Here is a 12275-nt window from a genome sequence, read left to right as displayed (position 1 = left end):
GGAGCCTGCTTCCCCCCCCCTGCCTCTCTGCCTAATTGTGATCTCTCTCTCACTCTGTCAAATAAGTAATAAGAAAAAACAAAGAAATTATGGAATGTATTTATAAATTTGCAAATTTAAAGGGTGGGAGTATAATCCTCAGTTCACAATACTTACTTCTTAGTTTTCCCTAGAAATTAAGATTTCTAAGTGTTAAGAATTGTAAATAATAGATATAATTAAAGCTACTGGAAATAATAAGGGAATTCCGCATCTTCATAGGAGTTCTTTTCAGTAAGACAAAGTGTGAAGAATGGGGGTGTGTTTTCTTAAGGGAAAAGAAAGTAATTTTGTCTTAAAGTGAAGCTGATTGTTTAAAGAAGAAAAGCAAGATAAAATTGGAATGTAGAAAAGAAAGTTGTGGAAGGGTTATAGAAAAGGAAAGTTTGAAAAGGAATTTTAATGTGTTGTCCAATGGCTAAGATTAAAATTCCTTAACTTTCTGCTTTTTCTCTGGTAAAAGGACAGTTTTCTTGGATTTTTGGTATGTTTTTGATAACAGATTGTATAAAGTTTCTTTTCTTTTTATGATAAACTATTTCTATTGCATAATATTTAGTCAAACTCAATCAAGAAGGTCAACAGAATGTTGTAAATATTCTGCTAAATAGCACACTCTACATGCATATATTTTCAATGTGGTAACATTGAAATAATCCATTTTCTTTAGTCACATAGTTTTGCAAACTAGGGATTAAATAAGGATACAAACACAGAAAGATTTTATTTATTTATTTAAGAGAGAGAGAGAACATGAGAGTAGAGAAGGTCAGAGGGAGAAAAAGGCTCCCTCTGGAGCTGTGAGTCCGATGTGGGACTGGGACTTGATCCCAAGACTCCAGGATCACGACCTGAGCAGAAGGCAGTTGCTTAACCAACTGAGCCACCCAGGCACCCCAGAAAAACTTTTTTTAAACTGATGAGATTAACAGAGATTATAATTCTATTTAGTAATAAATCAATGATTGACCCTGACCCTAGGAACACAAAAATCAAAAGTAGCTCTTGTTCAGAGAAGTGTGGCAGAGGGTGCATAGAAGTGATACTTTGTGGTATCCATAGTGGTCTATTTGAGGTGATTTCTTTCAATTGCTACACTATATTGCTAACTCATAAGAAAAAGTAACTAGCCAAAATCATAGTTGAGAGTGTCCCCACAGAGGGGACACTTCTTGTGAATGTCAGAGCAGGGATCACAGCACACGTCTGTTCTGTACCCATGTAAATGCTGACTTGGAGGATGGGGAGCAGTGGGCATATTCTCATCTTCTTTACTATCCTCAGGGTCTTCTAAACCATCAGGCCCACTAACGCTTCCAGCAGGCCCACTAACGCTTCCAGCAGGCTGGCAGCAGGTAACAGGATCTTCCAGTTCCCAAGAAGGTACTCTCACAGGTGGCCTTTGGATTTTCTCGGCTCCATCTCTGGTTTCCTGTGTCGCACGAGCATCACCAGACTGCAGAACCGGCTGTGTGTTGGGCACTGCGGCCACATGACCATTTTGCTCAGAGCAGGGCTGTGAGATCTGAGGACTCTGGGAATTCTGACCTTCCATTTTCCTTTCTGCTTGATTTGCTAGACTCCTTCTAAGCTCCTTCTCCACAGAGAAGTTTTTCAAATGTGCTGTTAGACCATGTATCTTTGTCTTGTAAGTTTCCACTTCAGCTAGCGCTGGTGTTACATTTCCAGCAGACTTCACTTGCTCCTTCCGTTTCAGCTCCGTGTTTGCAGTTCTTCCGCACATCTATTGAATTTTGTTTTCTCATCCTGCAAGAGGCCTTTACCTCTATTATACTTTTCTGTTTTGTCAGCAGTTTCTTTGGTCACTTCACAGACTTACCCCTCTGTTACATTGTCAGGATCTGTCTTGGCTGCGGATGGTGGCGACTTTCTATCTCATCTTGAGTAGAGCCTGCACGAGCTGGGTCTGTGTTTATGGAGGCATCATTCCCGTTTTTGCTGATTCCCAGTTTTCCTTGTGAAGACACTGTTGCTCTTGGTTGATTGGTTTATTTGCTTGATTTTGGAGCCTCTGGCATTCCTCGATTTATTTTTTTTTCCTTTGTAATGATCTGTTACCATTTGAAGACAAAGTTTCAAATCATCAACTTCTCTTCTCAGTTCACCAGTCTTTCCCGCCACCCACCTTTTTCCCTCCACAGCATTCAGTTTAAGTTCTGCCATTGCATCCGCTTTTTTTCCCAAGTGTGCAATGTGGAGATCTGCCATTGTTTTATCTTGCACAATTACAGCAGCACTAAGTTCTTTGGCCAGAAAGGTAACTTCTTGCCTGAACCTGTTCCTCTGCTTATGAACTTGCTCCTTTAAAAAAGAAAGAAAGAAAGAAAGAAAGAGAAAAAAAGAGAGGGAAAAAAAGTATCTTCCTTGCTTGAGAGTGTAAACAAAGAAAGTCCTTTGCAGATTTCCTTTTCAGCCAAACAGAGTTACAGCCTGCCAATGTCTTCTTTGAAATGAGTAATCATGCTTGCCTTTTTTTTTTTTTAAGTTTATTTATTGAGGGAATCTCTATATTCAGCATAAGGCTTGAACTCCCAACCCCAAGATGAAGAGGCAAACACTTCCCCTACTGAGCCAGGCAGGTGCCCCTGAGTAATCACGCTGTCTTTGTTCCCATCTAAATTCTTTAAAGTCTGGACCATTGACACTAGTTTGGTATTTTCTGATTTTGGTATTCTTCAAATGTATCTTATAAAGTTCCTTTTCATTCTTTTCCATCTGTAACTGACATCAGTTTTTCTCTTTCATATTGTGTCTTCCTGAGGTTGTCCTTTAAACTGTCTAATTCATGGGGTGCCTGTGTGGCTCAGTTGGTTGAACCTCTGGTCTTGATCTCAGGGTCCTGGGATTGAGCCCCACATGGGGAGCCTGCTTCCCTCTCTCTCTGTCTGCCTCTCTGCCTACTTGCAATCTCTCTGTCAAATAAATAAATAAAATCTTTTTTAAAAAATCTGTCTAGTTCAGTTTCTTTTTCAGTTCACTGACACAGTATCTTCCTCAAGCTGGAGAGCTTTGGATGTAGCATCATTGTATCTCTTCTTAAATTCTTCATTTTCCCTTTTTAATTCTGTGATTCTTCCATGAGACCTTTCTGCTGTGCTTGCAGTTGGTCATGTCTTTCTTTCTGATGGTTAAGTTCTCTTTCCATGCTTCCAACTTATTCTCAAAGTTGTGGTGTTTCTTTTTCCAGAACAACAATTAACTTTAATAGTTCCTTTTCTTTCACAGTTCTCTCAGTTTTCAACTCAGGAAGGCCAGCTTTTTGGTTACCAAGATGAATTTCCTTCATCTTCCATAGCAAGTAACTTCAACTGGAGAAGCTGGATACTGGAAAGGTGTACTTCTTCCATGAATTTCACCCTTATGGGTAACATAACAGAACTGATGAAATTCTCCATATCATTTGGAAGGTAATATCCTTGAAATGCTAATACACAATTAACTGTTAATCCTTCTATGTAATGTTCAGGATTGGGAGACCATAAAATTGTGTAATAATCACAAGCAGTACTCCCTCCAACCTTGAATATACCAACCCAATCTTTTGGATGTAGATGGATATGTAAGTGCCTATTTAGCCAGAGCGATTCCATCTGGTTAAACAGTGATTTTGTTGTTTATGCAGCAAAACTTAAACTGACCCTTCCCCCCCACACCCCAGGGGAACTTACTTAAAAGCAAGTCGGGGAAACTAGTAAAATATGATCAACCAGTCCCAGGTAACAGAGCCCAAACACAAGGGCGGGTCAGGCCAGGTGAAGACATTCAATCTTGGAGGGTGCATACTGTCTCCCTAGCTACCAAGGAGTTTGGGCCCCGCCTTTTGGGCGCCAATTATGACCAAGGTGATGGGCTAGTTCAATTATCTACTATAGGGTAAATTGTAATTCAATTGGCCACCCGTGTGTGACCTAGCATGACTGTGCAGCTTTCTCTGTGTGTTACAATCTCATTGGTCACCGTGTGTGGCCAGGCTCAACCACATGACCTTTGCCCTTTAAAAGTTAATCTGTAAGGCAGGGAGGAGTCGCCCTCTCTGCAAGAGGTGACCGGACAGTGGGTTTGATTCTTGATGCTTGGAGTGAAGTAAAGCTTTGCTTGACCTTCGCTTTGTATCAGTCTTGCTCCTTTGATTATGGACCCATCAGATATATGGAGTTAAGGTATAATGACATTCCAGGTGTGCATTCAGAAGATAGCTCTTGGCCACATTTTGAGAGATGACATGGGCAAAGCTGGAAGTCTGCAAAGGGACTTCTTGAAGGGATATTACTGTGACTCCTTTGAGGGACAGAGGGAGCATTAGAGAGGCTTCTGGGCCTATACTACCATCAAATACCAAACCTCTCGCACACCACTGCCTCCCTCCACCGACTAACTATACTTCCCAAGTGTTTTTATCTTTTAAGTATTAAGTTTCATAATAATCTGTGGCCCTGGGGCACCTGGTTGGCTCACTGGGTTAAAGCCTCTGCCTTCAGCTCAGGTCATGATCCCAGGGTCCTGGGATGGAGCCCCACATTGGGCTCTCTGCTCAGCAGGGAGCCTGCTTCCTCCTCTCTCTCTTTCTCTCTCTCTCTCTCTCTGCCTACTTGTGATCTCTATCTGTCAAATAAATAAATAAAATCTTTTTTTAAAAAATCTGTGGTCCTATTTAGACAAGCACTTTAAAACCTTTTCTAAAATATTATTTAAAAACTCCCCAAAGTCAAATTGTAAATCAAGTCTTTTTGACATGCAAGATTTCAAAGTATTTGTTGAACTAGGCTTATTTGACATGTAAATAAGTGTAAAGTATTTGTTAAATTAGGCTTATTTGACATGTAAATTTCATGAGAACTATTGTCAAATAAGTAATACTAAGCCTTCTTTGTATTGTATTTTTAGATTGTGGCACATGTGGATGAAGTCCGTTCTCCCTATGCAAGAAATGTCCCCTCATAGCCAGGCTTTTGTCATCTTAATGTCTTTGTAATATGACAACACTCTCCTCCTGAATCAGAGAAATTAAGATGGGTGAACAATGGTTGTAAATTAAATGAACAGTCAGGGCTGTGGGAAACCCAAGACACCTGCTTGGTTCTTCCCAGCTCTCTGGCAAACCCCATTTTTTTGGTTTTTGTATTTCTTCACCCACCCTAGGACATTTAAGATGACTCAAATTATGAAGAGACATTGATGGAAAAATTTTCATAATTTTGCAAAAATAGTTTACCAGCAATAATCTTGGAACATAATCCATAGTCCTATAAAACTGGTTTTGTTCCCAGACCTCCTTCTGGACCTTTTGAACACCTGCAGCTGGACTTCATTCAGTTGTCCCTTATTATGGATTATGAATATGTCCTTTTTATTGTATGTGGTTTTCCAGATGGGCTGAAGGTTTCCCCTGCTGCAAAGCTGATGTCCTCTTGGTAGCAAAGAAACTGTTAGAAAATCTGTTTTGGGGTGCCTGGGTGGCTCAGTGGGTTAAAGCCTCTGCTTTCGGCTCAGGTCATGATCCCAGGTCAGGCTCTCTGCTCCTCAGGGAGGAGCGGGGAGCCTGCTTCCTCCTCTCTCTCTGCCTGCCTCTCTGCCTACTTGTGATCTCTGTCTGTCGAATAAATAAATAAAATCTTTTTAAAAAAATGTGTTTTGCACTTGGTATACCTTTCCTAGTCTCCAGTGATGGAAGAACCCACCTTCACCAAGCAAATCATATGAACTTTAATGAAAACCTTGCGACTTCTTGGAATTATCATTGTCCCTATCAGCCTCAGTCTTCAGGAAGGTTGAGAGAACTAATGGAATCCTTTAACTTAAAACCTCTTAACTTGCCAAAACAACTGGACTTCCCTAACCTGAGATATGCTTTTGATTTTGCTGAATGCTAGTGATACCCTTTTGTGAAACATAAACTCATTCCACATTAGATAGTTACCAACATACCAATGTCTATTGGAATACAGCTTTCTGCTGATCCTTTATTATTTCATGCTAATATAACTGGCTGAGTAAGTCTTTAATGTCTTATGCTTAACCCCATCAACAATAGGTTAAAGAAGCCTCCCCAGATACCAGTTTAAAGGATCTTGCTGGTCACAATGTGGAGGCTGGTGATTGGGTACTCTGGAAATATTATTAGACAAAAACAGCCCTTGAGCCTTGTTGGAAGGGACTTTGCCAGGTGTCCCTGACCATGGACACTGCTGCAAAATTAGAAGGCATTGAGCCTTGGATACACATCTGACAACTGAAGCAAAGGCTCCACCTGCTATCTGGTCCTGTGTAGACCCTGGAGACCTCTGAAATAAATTGCAAGGAAGAAAGATACCTTCTTCCCAAGACAGGGGATCAAGACTTCATACTATAAACATGAAATACTTTCTCCCACTTTTCTTTTCCTTTACTTTGTCATTGGCCTGGAAAGACGACCCTCATTCATCTCACCCAGGCCATTGCTAAGAGGGGATAACCTTTCAGATTGTTGGATTTATCATCAAAGATTCTGATCTATCCATGATGCTGGAGATCCATCCTCTCATCCTCCCTGTGATCAATTTCTCTTCTTTTCCTAATGTCACTGCAAAATACAATCAGTTACCCATAGAAGTCTTTTACTAACTTCAACTTTTATGTCCAGAACAATCAGTGCCTTGTTTTCCCTTTCTCTGTTAGTAACTGTACTTACCCAATGTGTGCACTAGGCTAACACTATCTTGGACAAATCCAGTATGATGACCATTCCATGATCTGAAGACTTCTTGAGTGTAGCACCCTCCCCATTTTTTCTTTCTGTTTAATCACACACTTAAGTACAGTCTTGGGGTATAACATCCTTGATCTGTTCTGGAGATAGGACTGTGATTTTCAAATATTTCCTCCTGGGTGGTCCCCCAGCACATAATCCCCAACACTTAGGACTACATTTAGCGTGCCTGCACTCCCTACACCATCTGGTTAAAAAGGGAGTGCATTGGCATTGGGTAGAGGAACGTCAAGCTACCTTTGACCAAGCTAAGATATTAGTTGCTCAAGCACAGGCTTCTGATCATGGAATGGTCCTTGACCTCGTATCCTTGGACCCTAGGTGTATTACACAAGATTAGATGAATTGGCCATTATGGCAGGAACAGCATGGTAAGTTAACTCCATCGGGCTTTTGGTCACAACACTGGCAGGGAGCAGAGATCTGATATTCTCCTACTGAACAAGTGTTGAGTCAATAAGACCCTTTAGTAAGTGGAGCCCTTAATGGCTGCTCTTCTGGTAAATGTCTGGCCTGGTTTGCCTATAAAGGGGTGGATGGATGGGATGTTTGCAAGACCGGCACCTGTCATAGCACAAGCCTCTATGATGCCTACTTACAACAACGGAGTGTTCTTTCCACTAGTCCATTGGGAGATGAATTACATGCTATGTTTGGGTCCATAGAATATGAAACCTTTAATATCCCTCCCAGCCTCTTATGGAGAGCCCCCCCCCATAAGTAAAGGAAGGCACATACCCTATTCCTAAAGATGCTTGGTATATAGATAGCTCTAGTAAAGAAAATACTAGTCACTGGACTGCAGTCGCACTCCAACCCCGGACTGATACTATGGGGTTTGAGACTTGTTGGGGGGGGTAATAAAAACAGCCAATGGACTGAATTGAGGGCTGCCTGAATGATATAAGTCCATATGAACTTTGGCTTCTTATCCTCTGCAAAGACAGTTGGGCTGTCTATAAGGGTTTGACAACCTGGGAAACCAATTTTAACTCGTAATAAACTCTTGGCTGAAAACTACATGTGTCCCTGTGGGAGAAAAGCAATGTTACTTGGGGATAGTCTGAGCCTGGTCTTGTGAAAGCAGAGTTCAGATTTCACAGTGTAATCCAAATCCATGAATGTCCTGATGTTAATGGGAACCCCAGGAGAACTTGTGAGAAGATTCTGTTTTCCCCAAAATGTAGGAAATACCAAGAGAACCATTCTGGATGGACTTACCTGGAACATCTGCTCAGGAAAGAGAAAAGAAAGATAACTCTCCCCTGGGAAAGGGGAGAGTTTATCAGGAAGGTGACAAGTAATAAGACACTAAGTAATCACTCCTCTGAGGTTAGGATTATTGTTAAGGATGAAGGGAGGGAAAAGGGATAAAAAGATAAAATTTCTCCTAGGTTTCTGAATTGTACTAAATATGAACAAGAAAAATACTTAGCTTAGTATTGTACTAAATACTAAATGTACTAAATACTTAATACAGTTCAGAAACCTAGATTAAGCTTAATATCATGCATGTTTGCAAAGAAATCATACTAAGGAAAACAGTTGGGGGGGGAAATAACCATGTAGGGTTAGAGGTAGAAACTAGAATGCTGAGTCAAGTTTTTTTAAAAAGTTAATAGAGTGGAGTTTTAGTTAGGAGTCCCTGATATCTGAATATCAGATAGCTTTCCTCTAATTACAAGTGTTATGCTATCCTTTGATAACCACTTTTGGAAATATACATTTTTTAAAAAATTCTCAACAAAGATTAACTGAAATGTCCCTTGAAACAGGCTTCTGGTTCCGAGCCCACTCAGAGGACTAAGTTCAAAGCTAATCAGATGGGTGGGCTTGGGGTCGAGAGAGAGGGGGGATGCCAGCAGAGGGGTCATTTGGCTAAGGCCTCAGGCTCATAAGGATCCTCAGATTTACACATTAAATATTTCCTTGAACTGACGTTGTACCATTTTTCATGGACAGGAATGAAAATAGTCATGTCCCAGCTTTTTTTTTTTTTAAGATTTTATTTACTTATTAGACAGAGATAGACACAGTGAGAGAGGGAACACAAGCAAGGGGAGTGGGAGAGGGAGAAGCAGGCTCCTCACCAAGCAGGGAGCTGATGAGGGGCTTGATCCCAGGACCCAGGGATCAGAACCTGGGCAAAAGGCAGGTGCTTAACAACTGAGCCACCCAGGTGCCCCAATGTCCCAACTTTTAAATTGTGATCACTCAGAGGACATCAGCACCTATAGATTAGCAACATCTAATAAGATGTTTAAAATTCTGTAATCCTGTATTCACTACAGTAATAACGCATTGCATTTCTTAAGTGTGATCTTTTAAGACTCATCAGATTTTTGTTATACAGTGTGGCTTGGGTACTTCTGTACTCAGTCACAATTAACCCATCTTCTCCCTTGAATAGTAAGGCCAAGACATCTGAAAACTGCATTTCCAAATTTTCCTTGCCAACAAAGCTGCAGTTAGTCTTTGTCAGTGGAAGGCACCCTTGCCTGGAGCCAAGGCAGGAAGTAGTCATGCCACTTATGGCTTTGGCAGTATAAGAGGAGCCCAGTTAATGAGGCTCACACAGCATTAGCTACTTCCTCCTTTCCTGACCGAACTTGACTGGGAGAGTAACTGTGACCGGGAACAGTTTCAGAAAACAACTCAAAAACAAGAATTTAGGGGACACCTGGGTGAAGCCGCTGCCTTCAGCTCAGATCATGATCCCAGGGTCCTAGAATCAAGTTCTGCATCAGGCTCCTTGTCCAGCAGGGAGCCTGCTTCTTTCTCTGCTTCTGCCTGCCAATCTGCCTGCTTGTGCCCTATGACAAATAAATAAATAAAATCTTTTTAAAAATCTTTAAACACACACACACACACACACACAAGAATTTAGGGTGCCTGAGTTGCTCAGCCATTAAGCGTCTGCCTTTGGCTCAGGTCATGATCCCAGCGTCCTAGGGTGGAGCCCCAGCTCCCTCTCCAGCTTCCCTGTGCTTGTGTTCCCCCTCTCAATATTTCTCTCTCTGTCAAATAAATAAATAAAATCTTTAAAAAATAAAAATGAGAATTTAGAATTGGTTTTCAGAACTAAATATAAGCATAGCCCTAGATGATGAGTGCTGATAAATTTGCTAAACTTGAACACGATGATTGCTTCATTTGTACCGAAACACGGTGGACAGATAATAACTTTTATTGTCTGTAGTGAAGAATCTACTGAAGTCAAAATACGGGATATCTAATTGTCTCTACTGACCATTTTGATGGGCACTGTAGGCTGTGATGGCTACCTCCACTGAATTGCAGGATTTACAAAAACAAAGTGAAAGACTCACGGATTTAAATTTTTTGAACCAAAAATTTCAGTAATGCCCCTAAAAGAAGCCTTATTTCTTACAAATACAGTGATGAGAGAGTCAAAAATCAGACCCCAACTTTGATCCTTTTAGAGGCAGAATTAAAATATAAGGTGAACTCACATCTTCACCACACCTCTCCTGTGCAAGGAGGGGGGCGGCGCTGATCAGCAAGTAATAGAACTTTGTGGATTCAAATGGGTTAATTCTGGTGGATCTTTGTAAATACAAGAACCTTGAATCTCTACAACTCTCTGAGCTTCCTTTAAAGAAAGAACCCCTCTGTTTGAGGAGGCTAGCCCTTTCTTGATTAAAGACACTGAGATCTCACCTGAGAAAATTAGCTTGAAGAATGTCCATTCCCCTCAAGTTATAACCACAAACATCCCAAACCCATAACTGGATGCAGATGCTAGAATGACCCAAAGGGACAACTGTAAAATCTAAATTTGGATTTATTGCTCATATACCAAAACAATTGCAATAGGTAGATAATTTGTATTGGCAGAAACCTTTGGAACGTGTATGGAAATAAATTCTAAAGGTACTATATCAAGAAGCTCAGAACAAGAATCAAAAATTTATATGGGTGCAGATAAAAATTCCAGATTTCATGTACATAAGGGGAGAAACTACAAGCTTGGGGCATCTGGGTGGCTCAGTCAATTAAGAATCTGACCAGCTCAGGTCACGATCTCAAAGTCCTGGGAACAAGCCCCAGAGGAGAGTCTGTTTGTTCTTCTCTCCCTCCCCCTGCTCTCTCTCTCTCTCTCAAATAAATAAATAAAATCTTTTTTAAAAAATGGAAGCCTAAGATCAAATAATAACAAGGAATCTGGTGAGATTTTGGTTTTAAGACTAATGCAAATTTTGTGCAAAACTTCATAGAAATTTCTTAAAAACTTAAAGATAATGTTCAAGACAACCCTTACAGTTTGATTTCTCTATTTCATCTGAAAATACATATTTTCTTTTTTTAAGATTTTATTTATTTGAGCGAGAGGAGAGAGACAGCAGGGGGAGGGGCGAAGGGAGGCAGAATCTCCAGGAAACTCCACACTGAGCGGGATCCAACCTGGGGCTGGATCTCTCCACCCTGAGATCATAACCTGAGCCAAACCGAGACTCAGAAGTTTAACCGACCGAGCCACCCAGGCGCCCTGAAAATACATCTTTTCTTTATATATACTAATATATACCCACATTTTTACACAAAAATTTTAATGCATCTCTATTAACATATATTAGTAGAAGACTTATTTTCCTAATAGCATTCAGATAAATAAGCATGGTTCATTTTATTCGATCTATCACCATAGCTTCGGGAAAATATGCTATAGAAGGAAAGATGGGAAAATTATTGAGGACGGGGGCAGCCTTGGCTGCAACTTATAAGGCTTTAGGTGCGGGGCATTCCGGCCTAACTAGCCCCACTGCCCCACTCCAAGCCGCCAACAGGCGCCGACACATTCAGAAACTGTTGTGGAAAAGATGCTGAATAACTTTTCTCCCACTTTTGGCTCAAATCAATGGCATGAAAACGGCAATTTTTCGACTTCCCTTCTCCTTACGAGGATCCCTACCAGGTGCAGGGATGTAACACCGCCGGCGGTGTTCGGGTGAGCAGAAGTTAACGTGAGAAAGGAAGGGAGAAGAGCGGGGCAATGAAAAACACGGGGTGACTCTCAGAAAGAATGCAGGAAAGAGCCCGCCACACTCCTTGAAGTGGGCAGGAAACCAGCCCCAACAGCGGACCGGGTGGTGGGGGCGGTGCTTAATGCCCAGCCAAGCCTCCTAGCTCTCCGAGCACTCCTAGTTTAGTCTCTTACCACCCTCCTCCCAAAGCCTTTCCCATTCTTTTTTTCCTTTCCTTTCCTCCTCTCTCTCTCCCTCCCCCTCCATCTCCTTCTCTTTCTCCCTAATAGACCTGACGTTTTGTGAGCCTGAGTGTGAAGAGTTACCCAAAAACAGTGGAAAGTTCAAGATTCCCAGCAGGGGCGCCAGGGTGGCTCAGTGGGTTGGGCCTCTGCCTTCCGCCCAGGTCGTGACCTCAGGGTCCTAGGATCGAGCCCTGCGCTGGCTCTCTGCTCAGCAGGGAGCCTGCTTCCTCCTCCCCCTCT

General features: G+C 41.6%; 1 pseudogene; it reads right to left on the bottom strand.

Moving 5' to 3' along the window:
• Positions 1-1165: 1165 nt before the first annotated feature.
• LOC122893756 lies at positions 1166-4360 on the bottom strand (annotated as a pseudogene).
• Positions 4361-12275: the final 7915 nt, after the last annotated feature.

This window comes from Neovison vison, chromosome 1 (genome assembly GCF_020171115.1).
Source record: "Neovison vison isolate M4711 chromosome 1, ASM_NN_V1, whole genome shotgun sequence".
Taxonomy (NCBI): domain Eukaryota; kingdom Metazoa; phylum Chordata; class Mammalia; order Carnivora; family Mustelidae; genus Neogale; species Neogale vison.
Note: the sequence above shows the minus strand (reverse complement) of the source record. Positions and strands in the feature narration are given on the sequence as shown.